This window comes from Pelodiscus sinensis, chromosome 13, assembly GCF_049634645.1.
Source record: "Pelodiscus sinensis isolate JC-2024 chromosome 13, ASM4963464v1, whole genome shotgun sequence".
Classification (NCBI taxonomy): Eukaryota; Metazoa; Chordata; order Testudines; family Trionychidae; genus Pelodiscus; species Pelodiscus sinensis.
The window spans coordinates 44656421-44667861 of NC_134723.1; positions in this window are offsets into that span (position 1 = coordinate 44656421).

Genomic DNA, 11441 nt, shown 5'->3' on the forward strand with positions numbered 1-11441 from the left:
CCGTCTACACCATTCCAGATATAGATATGTATCTCACCTGCTCTTAAATATCTCCAGAGATAGAGATTCCACAACCTCTCTGGGCACTTTATTCCAGTGTTTAACTACCCTGACAGTTAGGAAGTTTTTCCTAATGTCCAGCCTAATGATAGGTTGCATCAAGTGGCCATGCAGTGAAAGCAGCTGGGAAGAATTTACTGAGCTCTCTCTCTCCACTTCCAGCAGTCAGTGGAATCACAAGATAAAGAAAAAGACATGTTCAGTAGACTCCAGAGACACCTGACATATACATCACATGAACTCAATCTGGTAACACTTTCTCATGCTCTACAAGAGTTAATGGAACTATCACTTGAGCCAATGTCCAGGGAAATCAACATCCCGAGTGCACAACTCAAATTCTGAGGCAGATTTGTGGTTTTGAGCAGAGAGTGCAATGCAAGGACCAGGGGAGTAAGAAGAGGCTTGTGCGAGAAGTGAAGGATGGAATTTCACACAAATGCATCACATTAATTGGCCAGTCCCAATATTACAGATGTTTGGCAAGCCAGCAGTAGCATAGGCTCATAGACTGAACAGATGAGCAACTTGTTCCCAATGTCAAACTTCTACATCCTACGAACTAGTGGCAGGATGCTCACATGCTCCATGGAGAATGTGAAGTTCAGACTCTCTGCTGTAAGTTGTAGTTTGGTGAGGAAGAAATAGTATGTGGGTTCAGAGAGTGCAAAGATAGTCAGAGAAGGCAACGGCAAGCCCCCATAAAATCTCTTGCAGAGTGCATCAATATCCTAGTAATAACATCAAGCAAATGTGGACCAGGTTTCCTCATATACGAACACAATCATGACTTCTTTACAATCATCTCTGAAATTGCAGACCTTATCAATGATACTTTAGTTAGCTAAGTAACGAAATACTGTTCAGCACTGAGCCATATATAATATCCTGGATCAGGAAGGGAAGTCAAGCAGCAATGATATCAGGAGCAACTTCAGGGAAGAAAAAAAATGTACAAAACCAACATGATACACCTGAGTTGTTTCCTCAAGTAGCTTTTTGGTATGTCGAGAATGGGGGGAAATTTAAAACATGGTGTAAATTGTCCAAGGAAATGTTTGATTGTTTTTGATATAAATGAAAATACAGAAACGTTTAATCTACAAACTGAAATTATTCATTTTGGAAATGCTGCCAAAGTGCTTAATGGAAATTGTAGTTTTGGTGTCTCATGTCCCATTATTGGAGCACTGGAGCCTTCCCAAAAGTAGGGGGCTGCCCTCCCCAGATCCCTGAAAGACCCTCCGTGGTCAACTTGGAAGTTGGAGTGGGGGATGCAAGCTGTCCCCTGACCCTAGACCACCCTCACAGGGCACATGGAGGGACCCAGGCTCTGGCCAGCTGCCTGCGTGGCTCTCCTCAACCTGTCACCAGCTCGGGAGCCCCTCGGAGCTACAGCCTGGCCATGGGACCCGTTCCAAACCCTTAATCATTTTTGTTGCCCTTTTCTGAACTTTTCTGAACTTTTCCTATGCCACGGTATCTTTTTTGAGATGAGGCGACCACATCTGTATGCAGTATTCAAGATGTGGGCGTACCATAGAGGCAATAGGATGGTCTCTGTCTTATTTTCTATTCCTTTTTAAAAGATTCCTAACATTGTTTGGTTTCTTTGAATGCCGCTGCACATTGAGTGCTATTTCAGAGAACTATCCACAATGACTCCAAGGTCTCTGTCATGATTATGAGGGTTAGCCAGCAGCCTGGGGATTAAGGGGTTAACTACACCTAGCCAGGTGGAGTGACCAATAAGAATGTAGGTGGGACTTTTCAAACTGGGACAAAGGAATTTGGGTTTTTTTCTCTTCTCCCTTTTGTCTCTCAGAGAGTTCTCTGCAGCTACAGAGAGGGACAAGCATGTCTCTCTCTCTCTCCAAGACACCATTCTCATTTTCTGTAAGTAGGGTAAAGTTTAGGCAGTTTCGTTAGGTTTTATTGTTTTAAGGACTGGGTATGGGATCTGAGATCTGGCACTGTTTAAAAGATGTTCTGGCTTTTCTTTGTAACTAAGTTCTAGGCCCATGGAGTTTCTCCATGAGTATATTTTGTTACCTCCCTATCTAGTCATTATGGTTGCAACAGGAATATTGTTGTAATAATAAAAGTTCTTTCTTTTCCTTTTATTAACCTGGCAGTGGTTAATTGTGTGCCTTGATTTTTATTTTAGGGGTAAGATTTCCCAAATGATCTTTCCCCTGATTTCTTTATCAACATTTGGGTGGTGGCAGCGGAAGTTTTAGTCCCAAGATCTAGGTTTTTAAGATCTTGGGGGAATTTTTATACCAAAGCCTGGTAGATAAGGCTTTGGGGTACACTTGCTGGCCCCCACTTCTGCATTTATCATGCCAGAGTGGGGAAGGAGCCATGACAGTCTCTCTCTTGAGTAGTTGTAGCTAAATTAGTCCTCATCATATTGTCCGTATAGTTGGGATTATTTTTTCCAATGTGCATTACTTTATATTTATCAACATTAAATTTCATTTGCCATTTTATTGCCCAATCATTTTGTTTGGTGAGATCTTTTTGAAGCTCTTCACAGTCTGCTTTGGTCTTCACTATCTTGAGCAGTTTGGTTTCATCTGCAAATTTTACCACCTCACTGTTTAACCCTTTCTGTAGGTCATTTATAAATAAGTTGAATAGGATTGGTCCCAGGACAAACCCTTGGGGGACACTGCTAGTTACCACTCTCCACTTTGAAAATTTACCATTTATTCCTACCCTTTGTTTCCTGTTTTTTAACCAGTTATCAGTCTGTGAAAGAACCTTCCCTCTTATGCCATGACAGCTTGCTTTAAGAGCCTGTAATGAGGGACATTGTTAAAGGCTTTCTGGAAATCTAAGTACACTATGTCCACTGGATCCTCTTTGTCCACGTCTGTTGTTGCCATGAGATCTTGGTGGAAGTCCCTTTAATAGGGGATGGGAAAAAAAAACAATCTCAATTTACACATATCCCTAATGTGCACATTCTGTTTTACAATGGAGTCTTCATTCACCAGGAAGGAACACAGCCCCCTGCGGAAACGAACACAACTGGTTTTTTAGGATTTTGCAAGCTCAGGAATATCATACGGACAAAGCTAGCCACGCTATTTGTGTAAAAAAATTTTTAAAAAGCATAGGGTGCAAGCGATCCTTTCGTCTGATTGCAACTGGTCCGCAAACAGATTCTGATTTTTACGAATGTGTCTTTTGTTCCAAATTGTTTCATGGCTGTTCTATGCACCTAGCTGCCAGTAGTGTGTGTGTGCATGGCTTCCATCGAGTTTACATTTGATGATCTGCCGGTTGGAATTTGCTACTTGAGCTGTGTGGCATGTGGGGCCAGGCTGGGATCTCGGCGAGTGACCTAGATTTTGAAAATTCTTCTGCCCAAAACAAATGTCACGACGTCAGCGCCTATTGAGTTCCAGCCTAAACTTCACTTTATTTGAATTTTCACAGGGACAAACCTGTGCTCATACAAATATTTGCCAAAAAGTGAACAGAAACCGCGGTGCTCCACATAGCGTTCCATGCCTGCAAACATGAAATCAGCCCTACTCGGTCAGACCATTGGGGGTTGTAATATTACAGATATGTAAGTAACTTTCACCCCGTTTAGGATTGTGTTTCCAGTGTGCATTGCTTTGTCATTTATCAACAGTACATTCCAGCTCTCATTTTAGAAATAATTCTTCTGCTGTACTCTGCACTGATTAGGCCTCAGTTGGAGTGTTGTGTCCCGTTCTGGGCACCACACTGCAGGAAAGATGTGGAGAAATGGGAGAAGGTCCAGAGAAGAGCAACAAGAATGATTAAAGGTCTAGAAAACATGAGCTATTAGGGAAGACTGAAAGAATTGAGCTTGTTTAATTTAGAAAAGAGAAGGCTGAGAGGGGACACGATAGCGGTTTTCAAATATCTAAAAGGGTGTTACAAAAAAGAGGGAGAAAAATTGTTCCCCTTGTCTTCTGATGAGAAGCAATGGGCTTAAATTGCAGCAGGGGAGGTTTAGGTTGGACATTAGGAAAAACTTCCTACCTGTTAGGGTGGTTAAACACTGGAATAAATTCCTTGGGGAGGTTGTGGAACCTCCATCACTGGAGATATTTAAGAGCAGGTTAGACAGACACCTGTCAGAGATGGTGCTTGGTCCTGCTGTGAGGGCAGGGGACTGGACTTGATGATCTCTCAAGGTCCCTTGCAGTTCTGGTATTATATGATTCAGTGATTCTATTGCCCAGACCCCCAGTTTTGAGTGGTCCTTTTGTAGCTCTTTGCAGTCTGCCAAGGACTTAACTATCTTGAGTAATTTTGTATTATCTACAAATTTTGCCACCTCACTTTTTACCTCTTTTTCCAGATTGTTTATGAATATGTTGAATAGGAATGGTCCCAGGACAGACCCCTGGGGGTACGCCACTAGTTACTGCTCTCCATTCTGAAAACTAACCATTTATACCTATGCTTTGTTTCCTATTTTTAACCAGTTATCAATCTGTGAAAGAACCTTTCCTCTTATGCCATGACAACTTGCTTTAAGAGCCTGCAATGAGGGAGCTTGTCAAAGGCTTTCTGGAAATCTAAGTATACTATGCCCACTGGATCCCCTTTGTCCACATGTTTGTTGACCCCCCCCTTAAAGAACTCTAGCAGATTAGTAAGGCATGATTTCCCTTTACAGAAACTGTGTAGACTTTCCCCCAACAAATTATGTTAATCTATGTGTCTGACAATTCTATTCTTTACTATAGTTTCAACTAATTTGCCTGGTACTGACATTAAACTTTCTGGTCTGTAATTGACAGGATCATCTCTAGAGCCCTTTTTAAATATTGGTGTCACATTAGCTATCTTTCAGTCATTAGATACAGAAGCTGAGTTAAAGGATAGGTTACAAACCACAGTGAACAGTTCTGCAATTTCACATTTGAGTTCTTTCAGAACTCTTGGGTAAATGCCATCTGGTCTCGGTGACTTGTTACTGTTAAGTTTATCAGTTTGTTCCAAAACCTCCTCTAATGACACCTCAATCAGGGACAATTCCTCAGATTTGTCACCTAAAAATAATGGCTCAGATTTGGGAATCTCCCCAATATCATCAGCCGGGAAGACTGAAGCAAATAATTTATTTAGCTTCTCTGCTATGACTTTATCATCTTTGAGTGCACCTTTAGCATTTTGATCGTCCAAGGACCCCACTGGTTGTTTCCTGCTTCTGATGTACTTAAAAAACATTTTGCCATTTTTTTTTAGTTTTGCCTAGCTGATCTTCAAACTCCTTTTTGGCTTTTCTTATTAACCTAGCCAATTAGCCCGTCATAAGATGGGATTTTCAGGTCTCTCCTCCACGTCGGTCTTTTCTCCTGAGCCTCCAGTCTCTCGCTCTGTGTCTCTTTCTCTCTCTCTCCTCCTCCTACTGCCTCCTGCTCTCTCTCTCATCTGTCCTCCGCCTTCTGCCTCTCTCTCCATCTCTCTCTTTCTCTTCTCCTGCCTGTCACTCTCTCTCCGCTCTCCTCTGTCTCTGTCAGGGACGCATGCTTGTCCAGGCCCCACCCCCTGGTCGTGTATGTCACCGCCCCGCCCCCCTTCGCCTCCCGCCATGGTGCTTCGCTAACTTCTGTGCCACTCAGCCAGGCCGCCGCGGGGGAGCAAGTAGAGCAAGCAGCCGTTTGGGCTCCCCTGCAGCGGCCTGGCTGAGCGGTGCAAAAGTCAGCCAAACATCAAGGGGAGCGCGAAGGGGGGTGGGGGTGGAGCGGTGACGTACACGGCCAGGCCCTGCCCCCTGTCCATGTACATCACTGCCCCGCCTCCTTCCCCTCACGCCGTGGCGCTCGGCTGACTTCTGCTCCGCTCAGCTGGGCCGCTGCGGGGGAGCAAGTGGTGCAAGCGGCTGTTTGGGCCCCGTGCTCCCCACGCAGCACCCCGTGGGGAGATGCATGGGGAGCGCGGGGCCCAAATGGCTGCGTGCGCCACTTGCTCCCCCGTGGCGGCCCGGCTGAGCGGCGCAGAAGTCAGCCGAGCGCCACGGCGTGAGGCAAAGGACGTGATTTAGGCAACATCGCCGCCCAGAGGGAACACCCAGGGAGGCAACAGCGCCACCCAGAGGGAACAGCCAGGGAGGCAACAGCGCCACCCAGAGGGAACACCCAGGGAGGCAACAGCGCCACCCAGAGGGAACAGCCAGGGAGGCAACAGCGCCACCCAGAGGGAACACCCAGGGAGGCAACAGCGCCACCCAGAGGGAACAGCCAGCATTTCAGCATTACAGAGTCACAGACATTGGGCTACTATATATATGATTTTTACCTTTAATTTGATAAAGTTTATGCTCCTTTATATTTTCCTCACTAGGATTTGACTTCCACTTTTTAAAAGATGTCTTTTTATCTCTCACTTCTTCTTGTACTTTTTTTTTTATTAAGCTACAGTGGCACTGTTTTGGTTCTCTTACTATGTTTTTAAATTTGGGGTATACATTTAAGTTGGGCCTCTGTTATGATGTCTTTGAAAAGTTTCCATGCAGTTTGCAGGGATTTTACTTTTACTTTTGTCACTGTACCTTTTAATTTCTGTTTAACTAACCTCCTCATTTTTGTGTCGTTCCCCTTTTTGAAATTAAATGCCGCAGTGTTGGGCTGCTGAGGTGTTTTTCCCACCACAGGGATATTAAATGTTATTACATTATGGTCACTATTTCCAAGCAGTCCAGTTATATTTACCTCTTGGACCAGATCCTGTACTCCATTTACGACTAAGTAAAAAATTGCCTCTCCCCTTGTGGGTTCCAGAGTCAGCTGCTCCAAGAAGCAGTCATTTAAGGTATCAAGAAATTTTCTCTCTGCATCCCGTCCTGAGGTGACGTGTACCCTGTCAATATGGGATAGTTGAAATCCCCCACTATTATTGAGTTTTTTATTTTGATAGCCTCTCTAATCTCATTAGCATTTCTTAGTCACTATTACTGTCCTGATCAGGTGGTTGATAATATATCCCTACTGTTATATTATTTTTCGAGCATGGAATTACTATCCATAGAGATTCTGTGGAACATTTTGGCTTTTTCAAGATTTTTACTTCATTTGATTCTACATTTTATTTCATGTATCATGACACTCCCCCACGAGTACCACCTGTTCTGTCCTTCTGATATATTTTGTACCCTGGTATGACTGTGTCCCATTGATTGTCCTCATTCCACCAAGTTTCTGTGATGCCTTTTATATCAATATCCTCCTTTAAAACTAGTCACTCTAATTCACCCATCTTATTTAGACTTCTAGCATTTGTGTATAAGCATTTTAAAAATGTGTCACTATCTATCTGTCTGCCATTTCCTGAAGTATTAGGCTATTTTTCATTTGGTTGTATCTCATCTGATTTGACCCATACTTCCAACCTTTCCTCCTGACTAGAACATAGAGAATCTCTATTAATAGACCCTCCACCTCAGAGATGTCTCTTTCCGATCCACGTGCTCCTCCACATCCATCAGCTTTCTTTCAGCCCTTATTTTAAAAACTGTTCTACAATCTTTTTAATAAGTGCCAGAAGTCTGGTTCCATTTTGGTTTAGGTGGTGCCCATCCTTCCTACATAGGCTCCCTCTATCCCAAAAGCTTCCCTAGTTCCTAATAAATCTAACCCCCTTCTCTTTACACCATCATCTCATCCACACATTGAGACTCTGAAGCTCTGCCTGCCTACCTGGCCCTGCGTGTGGAAATGGAAGCATTTCAGAGACTCTACCATAGAGGTCCTGGATTTCAATCTCTTTCCTAGCAGCCTAAATTTGGCCTCCAGAACCTCTCTCGTACCCTTCCCTATGCCATTGGTACCTACATGTACCATGACCACCGGCACCTCCCATGCACTACACAGCGTACACTCCCTACATACACCCTGCATGGAGCCTGGGGGTTGGGACACGGTCCAAGGACTGCTTTTAAAAAGTGGGAGGGCCCGGGCTTTCCCGGTTCCAGCATCACCCCTGCTCGGCCTCTATCTCCCTTGATGCACCATCGTCTTTGCTCTTGGCGAGGAGTTATGACATGTTATGGGTGCGCCAGACCGTGATGCGGTGTGGAAGTATGCCAGGGTAGCCTCGCTTGGAGAGGAGAATGGGGCCATGAGGCTCTCTGGCAGCATCTCCAAACTAAAATATTTGGGATTTCACCGGTTTAATCGCTCAATCAAAAACTAAGGTTTTCCACAAAAAGCAACACTTTTCTTCACTAAACATTTCATTTTATCAAACCAAAAAAACAGATTTTGAGGGTAATTTTTTGGCCAGCGTTACTTCTGAAGCATAAGGGAGAGTCCGTATCCTTCCTCTACCACACGCTCCAGTCCCAACACAATGAAGCAGCTATTCGTTCCAGCATCAAGCCATCCTGATTCACTCTTTTCCCTAGTTTCAAGGGGGCGGGGGCACAGGGTTTGGGAGGGAGAGAGGAGTGCAGTGGGTTTGGATGGTGACCTGAGGGAGAGAGTTTGGGTGCGGGAGAGGCAGGGGCGGCCTGTGAGCCTAGGCAGACTAGGCGGTCGCCTAGGGCGCTGCCGGCCCAGGCGCCCGATGATGACGTCACAGCCATTGACAGCCATGCAGGCAGGGGCGCCGATCGCGCTTTCCGCCTGGGGCGCCAGCTGCCGCAGCCGGCCTCGGGCCGCTCCCGGGGAGGGGTTGGGGTGCCAGAGGCAGGCTCTGGCAGCGAGGCGCTTAACTAAGTGTCTCTTGGTCAGCAGCCCTGCAGCACTCCCAAGGCAGGCTGGGCTCCCTGCCTGCTGCAGCCCCAGATCACTTTAAACTGCAGGCTGCTCCCTCCATGTGGCTCTCAGTTTCAGGAGGGGGAAGAGGCTTGCACTGCCCCCATTTCCTAGGCCAATCTCTCAACTCCTATTGGCGGGTTGTTTCCCTCCAGTAGGAGCTGAGGAGTGGGCTGGGGATGGGGAGATCACAAAAAGCCTCCCCCTGCCTGCAAAGCAAATTGCTGCATGGACTGCACTTTAAACCATGGCAGCTGCATGCCTGAGGGTCCAGGCAGGGTAGTCCATGGTCGGATCTGGACCCTGGGCGGTATTTTGCCCAGCCCTGTATTAAAGATATACAGTTGGCTTAAGCTACAGAATAGTGTTGTTGAACTATTAGAGTTTGGTATCCCTGTGAGATGGAGAGGTAATATTAGGCACAGAAATATTCAAAATCGGAACAATTGGCTTTAGTCCCAGCATGGGGTACACCTCAGTAAGAAAAGGCATCGATATCTTTCTTTAAAAAACTCCATAATGGGCTACTGAAATTCCTATAAGAATCTCCATTTTCCTTTTGAAACAATAGACTTCTAAAAGCTACCATTCTAATGGGTTAAAGAACAGATATAACCCAGGCTGTTGAGAGAAAGTTAGGGGCCTGATACATCATGTTCTCTGGGGCCCACCTCCTCCCATTTCACTTTATTTACACAGATGTTACTGACCTTTTGTAGCTGGTACAATTGTCCCTCATTTCTTTTCCTCTGGTCAGCCCTGGCTATAACTTCCCATCACTTTAACACATCTTGATGGCATTTAAAATGCAACCCCATAAAACACTTCTAAAATAATCCTAGAAAATTAAATACTTTTTTAAAAATTATAGTTAAATTGGCTTAGCTGTTGCTCAGTGAGTTACTTTTGTTTAGTGGTCTTCTGCATGAACTGAGTGCTAAGGTTTGTGTCAGGATTGCTTTTGTAATCTTCATGTGTATTTCCCATTTTTTAAACATTTTTTTGGCACATTTAATAGTATATCTTTTCTTGAATTGTAACTTAACTGTATTTTAACAAAATGTGTTGTCATTAAAGCCAAACAAGCTTTAAAAGCGTTTCTTCAAGCTAGGCACACTCTTGCACTCAAAGCAGATCAGATGTTTAGATGTGCTGCAAGAGATAACATTATAAAAAGACTCTTCCACCGGTAGTTGCTTATTTGGAAAATGTTAACTTTACATTTAAAATTGCATGAAATTCTTTAAACATTTTGTCATATAATGTTTTGCCATACAAAATATGCTCCTCCAGGCCTTAACCAACTTTAGCTGCCCTTTTATACAAAATTTTAGGTTAGGAGGGACAAAAGGATGCACTTTTCATGACCTTGGAACCCTGTGACCATTGGGAAATCAAAAGGGTGGTGACACTAAGGAAAACTATTGTCCAGAAAAATAAGCTCTTCAAGGGGCACCAGGAATGCACAATAAAATCCCAGTTGCCTTTGTGCAGCTGTTTATGGCTATGTCTTGGATCATCAAAAAGCTCAACAAAGGCTTGAAAGTGAAAAGGAATCTTGGTTTCCAAGAACATTCAGCATTTCCTCAAAAGCAACTAAATTAAAGAGAATGTTTTCAGAAGCCACTGTCTCTTAATAAATGAAATGTGTAAGTCCAAGGCAAAGAAAATCCGAATTGCTACTCTGTGGGAATCATAGAGATAGAGTGATTCCAACAAATAGGAGCAGATGGAAATAACATGGTTTGTCAAGAATGCAGGATTTACAGAATTCATTGCCTTGTATCCCTATCCTTCCTAGTACTCTAGGAGCTTAATTACTGAATGAGTTCTTCTTTGACCTGAAAATATTTCAAATACAGGCCTGAAATTCTTGATCAGGCAAAGCTGCCAATGAAGTCATTTTTTTGTTTTTTGTTTTTTCCATGGGTGACAGCAAAACTGGACCTGAAGCAGCAGTAATGTGGCACCGCTATCCTTTAAAAAATTACTGTGACTCACACTCTACATTTTCACAGAGAAAGCCACGGTTTTGTGGTGTTGCTATAAGAAGTGCAAAATATTTTAGAACGTGTTTTCATTTTGTAAATCCTATAGTGTCAAAATTGTTTCTCAAGGGTCTTATTCAAATTCTGTTGAAGTCAGTGGAAGGCAAGACTCAGAGACTTTGAATCAGAGGCTATATGCTTAAAGAAACATTGCCAGGTAGTTTATGCAGCAAATTTAGGTTTCCTTTTAAATGAAGCAAAATTCTATTACTAGAAATGTGTACAGCTACAACTGTAAAATAAAAGCAGCTTATGTGGCTATAACAGTTCTCTCCAGCTTTAATGGCTAGTGCATTAGTTACAGGAAGTGAAAATAATTGGACACCATAAGCAAATATAAAGCTTAGTGAAGTAACAGCACAAAAGTAAACAAAAGCATATTTAGTGAAAAGTAATATTTTAATTTTACATACTGCAGTGGCATAGAAAAGTATGATTTTAAAACTGACAGTTTCCCTTTAGATAACATTGAGTCATAAAAAATAATGCATGGCCATTTTATTTTTATTTCTGAGGAACAACAATAAGGAAAAGACATTGCAAAATACACCTATAAATTCTGTTGTAATTTTTGGCCATTTGT